We start from the raw sequence: 15,599 nt of genomic DNA on the forward strand, positions 1-15,599 counted from the left end.
CTGACTCAATTCTGCAGTGAACATTCCAAAGGTCTATTTTGTATGGAGGGGGGCGTCTACCTCGTCGATGGGGGCGGCCAATGTATATATCTTCGAAGTAGTCGATTACTGGCTGGATGACCTCTGGAAGGTTCTGTTCAAGGGTCTCAAAGGGATTGATGACATCAGTCTGAGGGACAAAAGCAAGGGCTGCCAACATGCGACATGAGATAGAGAGCTCTAAATCTTGGGAGTACTGCTCCTGAAGTCCGGCAGCTTGAACACTACGATAGATGTTCTGAGACATGTGGTAGAAGCAGCCTTTCACTTCTACTGCAGGAAATACTTCTCGAATAGCAGTAATGGCTCCTTGTTCGAAGTCTACAATCAAATACTCTGTTTTCAGATCTGGATTTAGGGATGATAGCTGTATGAAAAACTGCTCATAAGTTGACTGTCTCTTGTTAGGAAGAAGGCCATTAAGCCTCATCTATGGCTGTTAGGCTCTGTGTGAGAATCTGTTGGGATGTTTCTCAAGTGTCAGTTGCCTTACGTTTAATGTCATTTCTCACTTTAGCCACTACTGCTTCTCTCAAGTCTGGTGCATGTGTGTGATCATGCACATGACCAACTACTTCCCCGTCTTTAACTTTAACCTTAGCCTTACACTGACTGCGTCTTCTCTTCACACATTCATATGAGTTAACTCCACCCTGTAACTCTTTCTGATGAACATACAAGAATCATTTACATGTATTAGTTGGTGTGTTATTATGGGGGGTACTTGTCCCAGGAGGTAATTAGCCTAGGGGGCAGTTGTCCAGGGGACACAATGGACGGGGGCAGATAGCCAGGGGGCAGTTGTCGGGGGGCAGTTGTCCGGGGGCCAGTTAGCCTAGACCCGGTTATTCCTAACATAATGACACATATATCATAGGTTATGCCTAACATAATGGCACATATATATGTTAACGATCAACATAATGACACAAACACCATATGGTTATGACCGATAGTTAGGAACTGTGTCAATGTCCATGACTTTTTTATGGTTTTCTGGATCAGTGTCCTATTATTAATAGTTTGAATAATGTGCTCAAGGATTCTGTCATTGCAATTGTCACCAAAATCACACACCTGTGCCTTTTCAGGAAGTTGAGAAGCCTATATGCATATGGATTCATTCGTCAGTGGCCTCATTCTAAGAAACAAACACCTGGCATGGTGTTGGTTACATTTAGGTGTGAAGTAATTATTCGGCTTCATTTTAAGTTTCTCAAATTTATTGCCTTCACCTGGTGAATCTTTCAAACTTCTTGAAAGTCTAGAAATTTCTCTCCCTCCGAATATTATCAAAGCATCTTTCATGTCTGCGGGATTCCTAATTTTGAAAAATCTGTATTCTCTCTAAGACTCCAACAGTCAGTATGCGCTGAAACTTCAAAAGGTTGCTGTGCCTATCCTCCCGCAATGTTGGAAAACCATGCATCCCTAGTTACACAAATGAATCGCAATTGTATCCTTAAAGAACAAAATGTCACCTGTCTCATAACAAACAAAGCGTCGTTATCCCGTCTTCATTGCCAGTGTTGAATGCTTCATTTTTTCTCAGACTGTCCAACCATGAACATGTAACTAAATGACAACACGTCTCCGGTCTTTCTCGGCCCACATGTTTTACCACCAGTTTCCATTTCAGTTATCTCTCGTCAATTGGTAGAGTAAGCGCACATAAAATACCTCTAAAGCTTTCTAGTTACACCACTATGAAAACAATGTGCTGCGTTTGTCTGTCATCATGATTGTACATCAAGTGAAACATGTTACAACTTCACCACAGGACAGGTTCAGACAAGTTTGTCACTTAAATGATAGACTTACTATGGCCACCTCTGCAGCTACACTGATACCAAGATTGGGTAGGGTTTTATGCCAGGCAGAGATGAACTCTCCAGGTTCTTCAAGTACAAACCTGTTCATGGTGTCATTCTGACTGATCTGCATATTAAACTGCCCTGGACAATATGATATGATATGATATGATATGATATGATATGATATGATATGATATGATATGATATGATATGATATGATATGACATGACATATAAATTCTTGGGCCATACTTCCTTCAAATTACGCAACGCTCAAGCATCATTTTCAAAAACACATACTGCCTTCATACAGGACTGACAGTGGTCTTTTAGTGGAACCGCAACATCCAAGCACTCTCATGACCCTAAAGGGCTCCAGATATAAACCCCAGTAAATATATATGGAATGCTTGTGATAGAAATCAGAAACAGCCACAGTTGCGCCAATATTAGTAGTGGTTGGCAGTTATGATGTCCGCGGTTGCTCCCCTTTCCCCTGTTTTGTAACATGTCCGCCTGATTAAACACGTGTGTTCCGGTGTGAAGGTATCGGTATGATATTGGTCTAACTGGCGTGGTGGCAGCGTGGATACGTATTCACCCTTCTGTAAAGTCAGAATTTTCTGGTTAAGACCCATTCAAGACGAAACCGTAGCGTCACGCTCTCACTGGTGTCAATGTCGCAATTGATCTGGATAGGCACACATTAGTATCGTTCAGCGTGTTGTCATAATGGCACAAACACACAGGGCTCCAAAACAATGGATCCTTACCAAAAATGAAACCATTAATTCTTTCGAAGGTTGGAAACAAAACTTACTGTACACATTGTCCACAGATGCAGCGTTTTCCCCATTGTTAGAAGCGGGTGTAACTTGGCTGAAGAAATCTCGTGCCAACCCGAACAGGGGTTTTACAAATGATGGAGAAAATGTCGCTGTCGCTCAACGCAAAACAGCAGTACAAAAAGTCACTACTTTAGAACGTATGCTCGGCCAAATCGCAAACTACTGCCCTGTCATATCGAGAAACACCATAGTGAAAAATTCTACCTCTTTACCGTACATATGGCAGTCAATTCGCCTCCATTTTGGTTTTCAATCAACCGGGGGTCATTTTCTTGACTTTGATGACATTCATTTGGGAGTAGATGAGAGACCGGAGGATTTGTATCAACGCCTGACAGCTTTCATAGAGGACAATTTACTTCTACGTGACTCAGGCATTACTCACCATGGCGAGGCGATTGCCGAGGACGAAGAAGCCTCTCCTACCGTAGAAAACCTAATAGTACTTACTTGGTTGCGATTGTTACACAAAGACCTCCCCCGTTTAGTGAAACAGAGATATGGGACGGAGTTACGTTCACGCACATTAGCGTCAATCAAACCCGAAATTTCTCAGGCCTTAGACTCCTTACTAGATGAGATACGTACATCAGAGGATGTGAAAGTAATGCGCTCTCAGACATCCACTCGTAACCAGTACACAAAACATTCGTCCACGACCCAGCGGTTCAAATCTTGTCCACTTTGTACAGCAGCAAAGCGCGCTAGTGTGAATCACTTCCTAAGTGAGTGCAAATTCTTGCCCGACCGAGATCGCAAGTATATCATGAAAGCACGGCAAATTGCACACATTTTGGACGACGTGCCCTCCAGTGACGAGGAAAATACATGTCATGATACAGATGCACCTATTGCTAATGACCCTAGTAGTACTACAACATTGGCAAGACGGGTCCATGTCGAGGAATCGCCATACATGGACGCTTTCTATCACCACATTTGCGTTCGCCTCACTCTTGACTCCGGTGCTACCGGCAACATGATCTCTGCCGATACTGCCAGGTATCTAGGTACCCCCATCAATAGGAGTACTCAGTCTGCAAGACAAGCTGATGGTACTTCAAAGCTGAAAATAGTCGGTGAAACAAAGTTCACTGTCCACAGAGATAACAGAGAGTTTTGTTTTGAGGGTCTGGTTGTAGAGTCTCTTGATGTCGGAATACTCGCCGGTATACCCTTTTTGTCACAAAACGACATTACAATACGCCCTGCACTCAAGCTTATCATTTTTTCGGATAACACTAGCATTTGTTACAAGTCTGATGAGAACCCAGACATACACACAGTGAGAAGAGCCGTCGTAGTGAGAGCTCCTGAAAATGCAACAACCATATGGCCAGGTGAATACCTGGAGGTTTCCGTGCCCGTGGAATACAAACATGAACACTTTGTTGCAGTTGAACCCCGTGAAGACACTAGACGTTCCTGTTCATCACTATCCAACTTGTGGCCCCCCCCCTAGCATTTTGCCATGTTTGTCCGGTCGTGTAAGGATACTGAATATGTCCGATCACCCTCAGACTCTGAGGAAAAACGAACATTTTTGCTCTGTACGTGGAGTCACGACGACAGATTCATATGACACCGTCCAGCCCAACACACCAGCTACTAACTCATCACACCATGCCACTGGATTTGCTCTGACAGTGTACAAGTCGATCCACATGACATACTCCCAGAGGACGTTTCATACAAGTTTCGTCAACTTATCTGCCAATATGATGAAGTATTTCAGCCAATTGCGAAAGGATACAATGGAGCATCAGGCCCATTCCAGGCTACAGTCAATATGGGACCTGTACTACCTCCCCAACGGAAGGGACGGTTGCCGCAATATTCAAGAGGTCGTCTCGTAGAGTTACAGCAAATGTTTGATGATCTAGAGTCAAAGGGAGTATTCAAACGCCCTGAAGATGTAGGAGTGAACGTGGAATACTTAAACCCGTCTTTCTTGGTCAAGAAACCATCTGGTGGATTCCGTCTGGTAACATCCTTTGGAGATGTGGGACGCTACAGCAAACCTCAGCCGTCATTGCTTCCGGATGTGGACTCTACTTTGCGACAAATTAGTCAATGGAAGTATCTAGTCACCACAGACCTATCCAGTGCATTCTATCAAATACCCCTATCGAGAAACTCTATGAAATATTGTGGAGTGGCAACACCATTTGGAGGTGTCAGGGTATACGTACGATCAGCCATGGGAATGCCGGACAGTGAGACTGCTTTGGAGGAACTCATGTGTCGGGTACTTGGCGACCTCATTGCAAAAGGAATTGTGGCAAAGCTCGCTGACGATCTGTATTGTGGCGGATCTACACCTGAAGAGCTTTTGGACAACTGGAAGTCGGTTCTACAAGCCCTCCAGAAGAACAACTTAAAGCTTTCCCCCAAAAAAACATTCGTTGCTCCACGATCAGTCACCATCCTTGGATGGAAGTGGCAAGATGGATGTATTCAAGCAAGTCCCCATCGAATCGCAACCCTATCTTCTTGCAGTCTCCCCAAAACTGTCTCTGGCCTCAGGTCATTCATTGGAGCTTACAAGGTCTTGTCTCGCGTTCTCCCCCAATGTGCACCCACAATAGGTCCTCTTGATGCTCTTACCGCAGGACGACAGTCGGGTGATAAGATAGATTGGACGACTGATCAAGTCGAAACCTTTCAGTCAGCTCAGAAGTCATTAGCCATGAACAAGACAATCACCCTCCCATGCTCAGATGATGTATTGTGGATTGTGACAGATGGAGCCCTGAGAAAGCCTGGTATTGGTGCCACAATGTACGTGGTCAGGAATGGCAAGACAAAACTGGCAGGCTTCTTCAGTGCCAAGCTGAAACCGCGACAAGTTTCATGGATACCTTGTGAAATAGAGGCATTATCGATTGCTGCTGCGATTCGGCATTTCAGTCCTTATTTGATCCAGTCTCGTCACAAGTCTCATGTGCTGACAGACAGCAAGCCATGTGTCCTTGCCTTTCGAAAGTTATGTCGAGGGGAGTTCTCAACCAGCCCGAGAGTGTCAACTTTCTTATCTGTCGTGAGCCAGTATCAAGCTACTATCGATCACCTTGCAGGTGCATCCAATGTCCCGTCTGATTTTGCCAGCAGAAACGCTCCAGATTGCTCAGATCAGTCTTGTCAGATATGCTCTTTTATTGACACCATGGAAGAATCCGTTGTAAGGAGTACCTCTGTCGAAGACATTGTGTCCGGAAAAGTACGACTACCCTTCATGACTCGCACCACATGGCGTTCCTTACAAAGTGAGTGTGGTGATCTAAGACGTACCCATGCGCATCTGCTACAGGGTACACGTCCTTCCAAGAAACTGACCAATATCAAAGACATCAAACGCTACCTCGCTGTTGCTACAATTGCAAAAGACGGACTGTTGGTTGTCAGGTATGCTGATCCCCTGCAACCTCCAAGAGAATGCATCATTATTCCCCGCCAGATTGTCGACGGAATCATAACTGCCTTGCATCTCAAGCTCAACCATCCCTCTGCTTACCAACTGAAAAAGGTCCTTCATAGGTACTTCTATGCTCTTGATTTTGACAAGACAATTGAACGCATCTCTTCAACATGTCACCAGTGCGCTGCCCTCAAACAAGCACCTGTAGTGACCTTAGAACAGTCCACTTCTGAGCCACCAGAAGTAGTTGGAGTTTCATACGCAGGTGATGTGATGCGTCGTGAGCGTCAGATGATCTTTGTCCTGAGGGAATGTGTGTCATCATTTACCCTTGCATGTCTCATTGAGGATGAGAAGGCTTGCACATTGCGTGATGCTCTCGTTCGCTTATGTGTCGGAATGTGTCCCCTAGATGGACCAAGATGCATAGTCCGTGTTGCTCCAGCTCCAGGATTTCTTGCCTTACACAATGACCCCTTGCTGTCGAAACACAGAATGACACTTGAAATTGGTCGCGTCAAAAATGTCAACAAAAACCCAGTAGCTGAAAGAGCTATTCAAGAACTAGAGTTAGAAATTCTGAGAACCGATCCATCAAGGGGTGCCATCTCTTCCACGGCCCTAGCAGTAGCAGTCGCCTCATTGAACTCGCGCATTCGTCACGGCGGGCTTTCGGATCGTGAGATTTGGACTCAACGAGATCAATTTTCTCACCAGCAATTCCCCATGTCAGACAGAGCATTGATATCCTCTCAACACGATTCTCGCTTGAAGAACCATCCCCACAGTGTCAAAGCCAAAAGTGACAACGGCGTGTTTCCATTACCTCCTGTGTTAAAAGTTGGGGACATTGTCTACTTGAAGTCTGATAGAAACAAGGCGTGTTCTCGTTCAAGATATCTCGTCTCCAATATTGATGGCCCATGGTGCGATGTGCGTAAATTTGTTGGAGTACAGCTACGCGACACAGCATACCGTATTCACTCCTCAGATTGCTATCTTGTTCCACCTACACTTCAAGAGCCGCAGGTCACTCAGGAAGAAGACCGAGAGGAGCCTAGTGTACCTGTTGTTACTGATACAGATCTGGAGGTTAATATGAACCCCACAGTGATCCATCACCCAGTGATTCCCAGTGAAATTGATCCCCTGTTTAGCCATGACCTTCCACCAAGCTCGGAACCTCCTTCAGAGATAGTACAGCCTCCAGAGCCTCTTCCAGACACTGACCCTGCACAGACGTGTAGTCGTCCTAAGCGCAACAGGAAGAGTCCATCTTACCTTCAGGATTTTGTGTTGGATCTTTGAGTTTTGTGTTTTCAATTGGGGCAGAATAATCCCCAAGAACCAGAGGGTAGTCTGTCCTATGATGGTTCTTTACTAGTTTTTGTATTTGTGTTCACATTGTGTTAGTTGCTCAAGTGTGTATTACTTGGACCCATTGAGTATGCAAAGGGACTAAATAATCCCCACATTACTGACGTTTGTTTATCCAGTGTTGGTTCCTTTAAACTGTTCTAGCTCTTGTTGTTTCATACCAGTGACACTTGTTATAACAGTGAAGTCAATGACTTTTAATCATTCCTTACAACTTCGCGTTAAACAGCAGTTATATGTTGTATCTGTTAAGGGTGACCCAACTCCTATCTTTAAGAGAAAAAAGGTGGTCACGCCAATATTAGTAGTGGTTGGCAGTTATGATGTCCGCGGTTGCTCCCCTTTCCCCTGTTTTGTAACATGTCCGCCTGATTAAACACGTGTGTTCCGGTGTGAAGGTATCGGTATGATATTGGTCTAACTGGCGTTGGGTGAACATTCCACAGACCACAGTTGTAAGCTGATTGGTTCCAATGGACAGCAATGGCAAGCAGTCATGGACTATAATAGCATCAGTACAAGATACTGAGAACAGATGACCTTTACCTTGAGATTTGGTTGTTTTGTGGTTCCCCTGATGAACCTTGGTGCCAAATTTGAACAATCTATTGGGATCTGTTAACTACTTCTCTATAAAGATCTGTCAAAATACATAAAGTATACACATGAGAACCACTTTTGCATTTTTTCTTTGCAGAGTATGAATCTGTGAGGTAAACTGGCATTTATTTCCCTTATGTGACAACTTTATGTTCTTTTGCATGTTTCAGCTACTGGAAGCATGGCTTGCAGGACAGGACGTGTGCCTCGTCATGCTCCAATGCACACATTGACTTGGCTCATTCCCAACGCAACTTCAGCTGTGTTTAACAGAACTTCAGCCAGTTTATTGTATCAGTCGGAATTTTACAATGAAAGAAAGAAAGAAAAAGAATACAAGAAAGAGGTACATATGTGAATGAATGAAAGAATAAATGATACACAGCGGCCGTCCCTTCCAAAACATGTTAAAGAACGCAAAAGTATTGTGAGAACACGTGTTAACACCAGCTGTCCTTTAAAAAAACCTACTTAGAGACATTTTGTTTACATTAATAATTAATTCAAATATCTTACTGCATGTGGGGAATGACCTGGACATTAACAAAATGTTAACTGACACTGTCACACATCCCTCAAATACAGAAGGTGTAAAACTGTCACAAAGCATTGTAAACACCTTTCCAGATTTGTCATATACATGTAATAACATCAACAAGAAAGAAAGAATTTATTGAACTATAACCCACAAGCATCAGTGGCGGATCAGATCAGATCAATGATATGTCATTTTTCACACACATCACATACACCCGAACATTTTGTTCAGATTATGAAACTATAACTACTACTTTTTTGCAAACACATTTCACCTGATAGTATATTCCCCTCATAAGAATTAAAGATGTAGAAACAACTAGAAACACTCAAACAATGGTGTGTAGTATTTCAGTGGACGATCAGAACAGATCAGCGATATGTCACATTTTTCACAAACCTCAAATACACACTAACAATTTTTTTTAAGTCATAAAACTATCACTATTACTTGCAAATACCTTTCAAAAAACTAAAGGCACCTTTCCTTTATAAAAATTAATCGAATGTGTGAAAGAACTTTTTATCAGCACAAGTTAGTCTGTCTTCGGGATGAATTGAGACTGGAAGCCAGTGAGCTAAACCATACCGACTTTACTACAAATCTACTGTCCTAATACTGACACTAATACCAATTATTTGATGTAAACTGAAGTGACAAAATAGTTCACTTATGTTCTACATGTAGGATTTCAGTTGTCACAACAGAGAATTTAATCATGTGTTGAAAATAAACCGGGCTCAGTCTTAAATAGTACACTGCCACCATATTGGCTACACCGGTTACGTAACGTAGCGGCATACGTTCAGGGGCTTTTCGAGTAGTTTCTTCTCCCTCTCTATATAGTCTCCTTGGTCTCAGTAGTAGAAGTAATAAGGCCACGAGCTCATATTCAATATAAGCCTTATACTTAACAATAACATGGATCTAGACCCCTAAACAACCCGTTTGCATTCACACAAGCCCACTGCGGGGGGTTGCCTCTGCTGTGGGCTGGCCTATTTCCTAGACTAATCAAACGTTCAAATGTGAATCGATCGATACCAGTGCGGGGGGCACACAGTGACATACAAGAACTAGAAAAATTAGAAAGAATAAAAAAAAGAGTAAAAGGGTCTGTTTGTAGCCACAGTCCCCCAAGAGAGAATTAAGAAAGATGGATGTTGTTGCAATCTCCCAAGGGGGACTGCGTCGGTGCCTTCTCTCGCCATGAGAGAAGGCACCGCTAACTGATATATTTGTGACCCCTTGCTCACAAAAGTTGCAAGGGTCGCTTGACCCTTGCGCCACGAAATTGTGCAAGGGAATCAATCTGAGGCAACGGCGGGATACGAACCTATAATGTACAGCTGCGCTACTGTGCACAATAAGCCTGCACCTCAACCGACTGCGCTGCTCAGGGCCGAGAGCAATAATCTCGGTTTAACAGGTCTATCCTGTGCTATAAACACTGTGATCATGTGATAACTCTATGGCAACGAGACACAATGCATAGCACGATTGATAAAGTGCTGTGTGACACAGTGAGCCGGCTGAGAACCTTATCAGTAATCATATGCTATATTCAGAGTAACTATAGCAATTATGGGGTCAGTGTCGTATTCTTGTCTTATCATGTCGTTTAGGTAGCTGGGTATACACATATGCAAACTATAAGCAATGAATTCAGTCAGAATATACTCTTTGAGGACATCTTCATTAATAACAATAGTCAATTGATATAGGTGAGACGAAATATTACCATTTGTTAATTTTTTATACTGACGCGATGAAAATGATTCAGTGTGGCCCTCATTGTATTTTTCTGTTTTAACTGGGACAGCCCTTAACAACGTGGAAGGACATTCATTTTGTATGTTATCCATTGTGCTAAGCTGATCGTGATGAATGCATAGCTTATAGCATGGAATGAGATTTGGTGGGAATAAACTAATGCCGGAATCACCAGGGGACATGCCAACTTCTGGTGGATGCCATCGCATCTCAACCAGCTTAGCACTGCGTTGCAGAGTGTTTCGTCCTTTGAGGTTGTCTAACATCACTCTTCCGTTTGAGTCATTTATTCTAAGTTCAGCTGGTTTGAAAACTTCATCATTGAGAGAACACACACTGTAGTAACCATCAGTTATTTTGTTTCACACTCCATTGACCAACAACTCATTATTTTCGTGGTTGATGTTTAACCATCGCGGGTAGGAGGTTCTATCGCACAGTGCTATTTCAAGCTGGCCAGATGTGTTATCAATGACATGTTTAAGTTGAATGGTATTACCTTTTGTTATATCCGGAAGCCCTAATGTACATATTATAATATAAATTATAAATAATAATATGATAGAATGGCTTACAAAAGGATTTGTAATGAATTCAGCATTGACCCGAAGATGGATTGACGTTTGCCCATTCCAAATCATGGTTTGGGTATTCCATACGATGGTGCGAGATCAGTAAAAGAGGTCAGTGATGATTTACTGAAACGACATTTACTTCGGCAGGACTTTGCTTTGTCAAGTAACGAATGGAGAGACGATCGTATAATTTAAAGGTGGTGTTGCTTTCACTGCCAAAAAGTGGAGCAGCGCCCCGGGGCGGAAGATGATTGGAAATAAATTTATGCTGGATACATGGAAAGGATACACTCATGCCGGCGTTATCTGTTTAACCAATTCTATTAGAACATACATGTGGGCTATTCTTGGTGCTCAATCGCAGACTCGCTCAAGCATCATAGGTAAGGGAACCGCTTATGACACTCTGAAACAGTTTGTAGTTAATATTGAAGATGCTATTGCATCACCAGTAGATCTACCTAGTTCTATAAAACAATACCAGGACTTGTTACAATATGCCATGCCAAAAATCGACTACGTGTTCGGTGTGTGATTGTCATGGATTCTAGGGACATGCGTCTGAGAATCAATAAAACAACGGTCTACAACAATGACATAATCATCTCCACTACCAATAAAAAATTAGGTGTTAATTCCAATGTAAACATATCTTATGGGGGTTCGTTCACCGTGCAGGCGTCCAACCAGCAGAATATTTATCATAAAACAGCGCTGGTGGTTGGAGGTGTCGCGGCCGGCTTGTGAATTATTTGGTTAAAAATTCCTTAGCTGCAACGTACACCAGCCCAGCCACGGCGGTGATGAATGCCCACAGATTCTGACCAAGTCACATGGCAGTTTTACCCAGCATGCTGAGCAGCCATGATACAATACTTCCTAGGATACCTGGCAGGGCTTCTGCAGCCTTACCAGTGAGTTTAGCCAGGGCCTCTCCGAGTGATTTGAGATGTTTTTTTATCCAGTCTCTGACGTCACCGTGACTCGGGGGACCACTTGAGGTAGACCCCTGGTGTGTGGGAGGAACCCACCACTGATACTACACTAGTCGATATGATGCAGCCCATTGCCGTTAGAACGCTGGCAATGGTGATGCCTTGCTCATGGAACAATGTTCAGATCCTGTCGGCTAAGGTTGTATCCTCATTCAGTATTCTATCGATTGTTTGCCGAATTCAACTAATCGATTGCAGTTGTTCACGATTTGAGAAAGCAGCTTCCAATCGCGTGAGTCTCTCAACCTCCAAATTCGTGTAGTCCTTCCGTGATACGACGCTTCATATCATCGTCTTCCGTTTTGCTGAGTTTTTTTTTCAAGAGCTGTGATTGTCGAGTTCATTCAGTTTTGCCATGTTGTTCACGAGTTCTCCGCTCTCGCGTTTCATGGCTTCGTCTAGACCGCTCAGTTCCCTAAAAGGGAATTTTAACCCCGGCAATGGTTTATCCCAGTAATGATTATTCAACAGTCTTTCAAGGATGCCTGATGCTTCTGTGTCACTGTGGGGTCCCTCCAAAACCGACTGCAAGTCACTCAGTTCAGGATGTGTGGTTTGCAGATCTTGAATGGCCTTTTGGGGTATTTTATGTTTTGCACCACCATATTCCAACATGTTTAGTTTTTCATGGATAAATTCGGTACCATATTTACTAGCTAGAGTTGACAAGTCAACACTGCTGACACGAACCCAAATTCACAAACTCTAGAAAAGAAACACTATGACAAAGTCAAATATACAAACTACTGGAAAGATTAGAGCCTGACATTTCCAGAAAACTAACTGTTTTGATTGAAGACCTAAGAACAGAGGAGGTACGACCTGTCAGCTTCCCAACTGGACAGATCGATGCTCATGCTGTTGACCACTGGATTGTCTGGTCCAGACTCGATCAATGACAGACCCCAGCCATACATTTGGAATACTACTAAGTACGGCATAAAACAATATACAAACTAATAGGTTTCCAATTGCGCAGGTCGATGCTCATGCTGTTGATCACTGGATTGTCTGGTCCAGACTCGATCAATGACAGACCCCAGCCATACACTTGGATTACTGCTAAGTGCGGCGTAAAACAATATACAAACTAATAGGTTTCCAATTGCGCACATCGATGCTCATGCTGTTGATCACTGGATTGTCTGGTCCAGATTCGATCATTAAGAGGCCACAGCCATATACTTGGAATACCACTGAGTGCGGCGTAAAATTCAACTCACTCACTGTAACAGAATCGACTATTTCCTTAACCCTCATGTATTTCTGTGAAGATTCGCTGTTATGCCAGTGTAACGCAGGAATACGGCTGAATGCGGCGTAAAGCAATATGCAAACTACTGGAAAGATTAGAACCTGACATTTCCATACCACTAATACTGCTGAGTACGGCGTAAAGCAATATACAAAGTGATAGGTTCCACATTGCACAGATCGATGCTCATGCTGTTGATCACTAGCTGGAATAATGCTGAGTGCGGCGTAAAAGTCAACTCACCGACTTGTACACGATCGACTATTTCCATAACGCGCCTGTGTTTCTGTGACCATTCAGTGTTAACGCAGTGTAATGCAGGTGAAGGGAAACTCGAGTTCTAATTTGAGTGTGCTATAGCGGTGTTAAAAATAGATATCTGCTTCTCACAGCGGGACTGGAACATTTTGTTAAAACTTGAGTTGATTTAGGCTGGAAATGTACAAATTTTCTTTCCGTCGTAATTGTGACGTAAGTATTGATTTTTACATAACCATAATGTGAAGCAAAGATCTTCCCCATTCAATGAGCTACAGTTTGGTATCATAAACAATGAAATCCATTGTGTTTTCGCAGAGTTATGACATCTTAATGAACCCTACCAAAATGCGTCTTTGAAAATTTGACCAACTTTGAAGGGCGATAACTCCGAAACTATTTGAGATATCAAGATGCCTTGAACAAATTAAGCTTTCCAGGGTATGGGCTTTCTAATGGTGTAACAAACATGATTGTGCCATATGCCGTTCTGGAGAAGAAGATTTTCAAACACAGGCACTGTCAAAACGCTAAAATTGGCGAAACTTTCAGTTTTTTCAAAATAGCGCTAATTTTCTTCTGCTGCAAATCTTTTTTTACATGTTAAGTCGATGGGGAATTCAGTTGTCTACATTGTGTGTAATTTTGGTTAATTTATCTCTAATAGTTTTGGAGATATTCAGGGTGAAAGATTTTCACATTTTGGGTTGTCTGCCCTTACCGGAAGTCGGAAGTCGGGATTTGTGTTTCATTGTATACCTTTCAGCATATAGGCTATCATCCCTGAAAGTTTCATTGAAATTCATCCAGCGGTTAGGTCAGGAGAGCTGGCACAAAATTCGTACAAATAATAATAACAATTCGGATAATAACAGTATGTCTTCCGACTTTCAGTCTGAAGACCTAATAATTTGGGGCCTGATTATGTACGCCTCTCTGTGGTGGGCCTAGATAGGGGAATTTTATTCCCTGAACTGAACGTACATCACCCAGTTAGGGCTGACCCCCCGAAGCTGGTTTTCTTACAGGGTTACAGCAAGACAAGAAGACTTCAATCTTTCAACTCCGCAGCCCTGTCAGCCTTCCTCCGGTAGTCAAACCAACCTTACTGGAGATGGGACTTGCCCCAGGGGAAGGCACAGAACCCGGCCAAGAATATCTTGGTCAAGACATCTCAAATCCACACTACTTGAGTGTGCAATGGCAACTGGATGGCCTGATAATCCACGTATCAATGGCAAGTCGCTTAAGCTGCATTGGGACAATGCCATGCCCATGTATGCTTACCTGACGGAGCAAAATCTCCGAGATCAACTCCGGCGGCTTAAACATCTAATGCCCCGTGAGCCAGTTCAACCCCAAACTGGTGCGGGTCAGGAACCTTTGCAAGAGCAAAGTGCTCAAGTGGCAGCAGACCCAAAACTTCTGATGGACGTCCGTGTCAACCTCTTTCTTCTTCCTGATGGAAACTCTTCTCAGAAAGAGCCAATTGGCCCCGAAATTTTGGACCCTCACTCTTCCTCTTCTTTAGTTGCAGATCTTACCAAAAATCCTGTGTACATTTTGTTTACATCTATTTATGAGGAAATTTGTGATTTACCTTTAGAGAAACGGAGGCCAGCTAAACAACTAAACGTGTCTTTTCCCAAAAATGAAATTGATTTACTTAATGGAATTATCTCTCTATAACTCCCTGCGGACTGTTCATTACATGAAGTAAATTCCTGCGTCTATGCTGCTGCTCGAACTTTGGAGGAACTTCACACAGTTTCCAAAGAACAATCTCCCAATACTAAGAACAATAAACCAAGAAAAAACCGGTTTCAAGTAAAATTAACAGAAGCCAGAAAATATATTTCCTGGATAGAGCTGTGCCTGAAATTAAGATCATCAGGGAATCCCATGTCTAAACGACAAAAGGCAATTTGGAGAAAATTAAACTTACAGTACAAAACAACAAAAGAAAAGGTATTTCTCCAAATTGTCAATTCCCTTAAGGCAAAAAAAAAAGTGTGGACAGAGAGAAAGAAAAAATGGGAAAAGAAAAACAAATTTATCAAGCAAAATAAAATGTTTAAGAATAATGAAAAACAATTCTATAAGCAACTTA

The 15,599-nt window shown here is 42.8% G+C and overlaps 1 protein-coding gene and 1 pseudogene across 2 annotated transcripts in view; one reads left to right on the plus strand and one right to left on the minus strand.

Annotated features, from left to right (window-relative positions):
* LOC137278153 (ras-specific guanine nucleotide-releasing factor 2-like) overlaps positions 1-15,599 on the minus strand; it is an 802,775-nt gene that overhangs the window by 762,558 nt on the left and 24,618 nt on the right. The gene's annotated exons all lie outside the window — the stretch shown is intronic.
* Positions 2,585-7,440, plus strand: LOC137277230 (uncharacterized; annotated as a pseudogene).

The sequence above is a fragment of the Haliotis asinina genome, chromosome 3 (genome assembly GCF_037392515.1).
Source record: "Haliotis asinina isolate JCU_RB_2024 chromosome 3, JCU_Hal_asi_v2, whole genome shotgun sequence".
NCBI lineage: Eukaryota > Metazoa > Mollusca > Gastropoda > Lepetellida > Haliotidae > Haliotis > Haliotis asinina.